Source organism: Dendropsophus ebraccatus, chromosome 6, assembly GCF_027789765.1.
Source record: "Dendropsophus ebraccatus isolate aDenEbr1 chromosome 6, aDenEbr1.pat, whole genome shotgun sequence".
NCBI lineage: Eukaryota > Metazoa > Chordata > Amphibia > Anura > Hylidae > Dendropsophus > Dendropsophus ebraccatus.
This window is the reverse complement of record NC_091459.1, coordinates 123,903,774-123,907,534: the sequence shown is the minus strand read 5'-3', so window position 1 is coordinate 123,907,534 and position 3,761 is coordinate 123,903,774. Positions and strand designations below refer to the sequence as shown.

General features: G+C 41.4%; 1 pseudogene; it reads right to left on the bottom strand.

Moving 5' to 3' along the window:
- Positions 1-301: 301 nt before the first annotated feature.
- On the bottom strand, positions 302-401 carry LOC138796116 (U6 spliceosomal RNA; annotated as a pseudogene).
- Between the last annotated feature and the right edge of the window lie 3,360 nt (positions 402-3,761).

The following is a 3,761-nucleotide window of genomic DNA, read 5'->3' as shown; positions in this document are numbered from 1 at the left end:
GAAGCATGAGAAATAAACAAAAAGTTAATATTTAGAGATGAGCGAACCTCGAGCATGCTAGAGTCCATCCGAACCCGATTTTTCGGCATTTGATTAGCGGTGTCTGCTGAAGTTGGATAAAGCCCTAAGGCTATGTGGAAAACATGGATATAGTCATTGGCTGTGTCCATGTTTTCCAGACAGCCTTAGAGCTTTTTCCAAGTTCAGCAGCCCCAGCTAATCAAATGCCGAACGTTCGGGTTTGGATGGACTCGAACACGAACCCAGTTCGCTCATCTCTATTAATATTCCCTCAACCCCTAAAATATATATATATATATATATTTTTTTTTTGCGGAGGGGCCATGCTAATCTTCTCTGTATCGTTCCAATTTTAGTATATGTGCTGCCCAAGCGAGCACCAACCCCTAAAATATTATTAATTATATTAATTTAGGAAATTAAATAAATTTCGGCTTTATCTGAACAAGGACATTAAAAAAATTGTGATTGGTTCGTGTTCGCTGAATATTCATGAACAAATAACGAACGTACAGTAGAAGCGTACTTTCAGTCTATGCACATGCATACAGATTATCAGGTGCAAAGTGTAATTTACGCAGTTGCGTACGCATTTGTGTATGCAGTTGCGTACAGATTGTGTATATTTCGGTTTAGAGTTACACACATGCATAAAGATTATCAGGCGCAATGAGTAAACTACGCAGTTGCTTACGTTTGCAAGTTCGAATATGTTAAAAATGATCATTAAAACCATTCCGATCATTGAACAAATTGTTTATGATCGGCGAACATGAATAATTAGCATTATGTTTGTACGAATATCACTACTTGGGATGATAGGAATCTACTGTAGTTACTCTTGGAAGAGACCTGGTGGTTCCACACTTGGAGGAATGGCAGAAGCCATTGTGTTCTTTTGGAACTTTAATGCTGCATCAATTTTCAATAAAGTTGTAGAAACATGTCAAGGATGAGCAATGGAAATGTAACATACTTTGCATATGTCTGCGCTAAGGGTTTGGATATTAATGGAAAAGTAATCTTTCAGTTTTTACATCATTACGCAGAAATACTTGACAATGTTAATTTCACCTGACTGTCTCAGAATGAGGATGTAATGAAACTAAGTGGAGAAAAGGTGAAGAGTATAGAAACTTCTGGATTGTCTGTACAGCAGGTTACAGATGTCACAGTCATTACTCTACTCCCTGCTGATGGGGCTAAGAGGTGCGGGTCTCCTGCTCTCTAATTCATCAATCATGTCACCGGATGGATCCATTGACTACATTCATTACAGAAGAATAATTATTCTGAAAACCCAAAGAAATGACATCTCCTGTCTGGTTACAATGAGAACATCTTATAACTTTGTGTATATGGCATAGTCTTTCTTATATTGTAGATAAAAAATCCCATTCGTATTTTGAGGCCTGACATACTTTTTCTCTATACTTTGTCCAGTCGCAGTTCATTCTCCAATGTCTGCTTCACAATAGTGTGAGGAGTAAGGAAAGGGTGAATGATGTCCTGAGTTGTGCCTGCCCCTCCATTTATTGGAGGTCATGGTATACACCTATTGCCACATATTGGAAATAGTAGGACCTACTGTATGTGTATTTTTCATGGTGCGCTATCCTTTTTAGTGTGTAATGAAATAAATGCAGCGTACTGCCATGTTTGGTGGGGATTAAATGTGTATGTGTTATCAAATGATACCCCCTGGTTTCTTTTGCTTTCCTTTCAGAAAGTGCACCTTATTTTGCTCAGAGCTGGTGGTCACACATGCTTAGTAGCTCAGCCCTGGTCACACATGCTCAGTAGCTCAGCCCTGGTCACACATGCTTAGTAGCTCAGCCCTGGTTACACATGCTCAGTAGCTCAGCCCTGGTCACACATGCTCTTCCCACTAGGAGGCACCCCTTGGCAACAGGCTTCCTTCTCTGGAGAGAGGGACACTGGCTATTCCCGTGTTTTGAGACTCGCAACTGAGGCTCCACAGACCCCTTTTTTGCACACATGCTCAGTAGCTCAGCCCTGGTCACACATGCTCAGTAGCTCAGCACTGGTCACACATGCTCAGTAGCTCAGCCCTGGTCACACATGCTCAGTAGCTCCGTCCTGGTCACATATCATCCTTAGTATCTAAAGCTGGTCACACATGGTCAGAAGCTCAGCCCTGGTCACACATGCTCAGTAGCTCCATCCTGGTCACATATCATCCTTAGTATCTAAAGCTGGTCACACATGCTCAGTAGCTCAGTTCTGGTCACACATCATCCTTAGTATCTCAATCATGGTCACACATGCTCAGTAGCTCAGTCAATGACACACAAGCTCAGTAGCTTAGTCCTGGTCACACATTCTTAGTCTCCCGATCCTGGTCACACATGCCCAGTAGCTCAGTCCTGGTCACACATGCTCAGTATCTAACACATACTCAGCATTACAGTCCATTTATAAATGCTCAGTACGACAGTCCTGGTCACACACTCTTAGGCTATATTCACACATCCCCCTCCAATGATATTGCAGACCAGCAATCACGGACAGCACTTTCTGCATCTTTAGTGGTCCGCAAACTGACGGACAACAGTGCATGTCCGCGCTTCCACATATGCTATTTTTTGCGGAACAGATTACAGTATGTTCATGGATCCGCAAAAATTGCTGTTACGTGAATACACACATACAAACCTATGGGTCCTAAATTTGTCCATAATTGCGAATCCACACAGATGGCGGAGTAATACTTTCTATTGTTCAGGACAACCAATAAACATCATCACTCTAGAATTAACTTTTATTCAGTATTGGAAACAGTAGGTGAACGCTCTAAGAAATAATTCAGGGGGCGCCATAATAGGAACATAACCGGAACATCTACACACAGGAGCAGTGATGAAAAAAGACACAGATCCATCAAGCTCAACCTTTCCCAACAATGATAGGTCATTAATGACTAGAATAATTGTCTTATAATTGAAATAATTAGCCAGTAGAGAAACATCTCATCTTGTATTCTATATCTCTGACTCCTTTCCCTTTACTCCATATGTAACGAATATCCCCTGATCCTTGAATAAGAATGAATCGAGCCTTTTCTGTCCCATATTTAAAGGGGGGCACAAACAATATGGTGATCAAATCTTCTGAGCTGATCACTGTGATCGGCGCTCGTTGTCTAAAAGGGTCTTTACTTGTAACCAGAATAATGTGATCCTTCTCTTGTTCTTTCCCTGTTTTCTTCCATTTAATATGTATTCCGTATTAGAATCCCTGTGACCTAGGAGCATCACTTTACATTTATCAATATTAAAGTTCGTCTGCCATCCTCTCGCCCACGCTGCCAGCAGATCTAGGTCTTTCTGTAATATTTTACGGTGAAGTTTTACGCATTATACAAAGTTTTGCAACATCAGCAGAAATGACACTTTATTTTCAATTTCATCCTCAAGGTCATTGATAAAGAGATTAAGAAGAATTGGGCCTAATGCAGATCCTCGTGCTGCTGACTATGTATCATTGAGAACAACTCTTTCCTTTCTGTCCCTTAACCAGTTCTTTACCCATGTGGATACATTGTCCGCTTATTCAGGCTCTTGTTTTGTACATTATAAAAATCTGTTCTGGCAATCTAGATATATCACATCACCTGGGAGCAACGGAGCGGAGGCGCAGCCCTAGCGTAGTGCGGCTTGACTCAGTTGAATCAGGCTGCACTAGGCTGGTTTGTCATTAGGGGAAAGGGTTAACTGGTC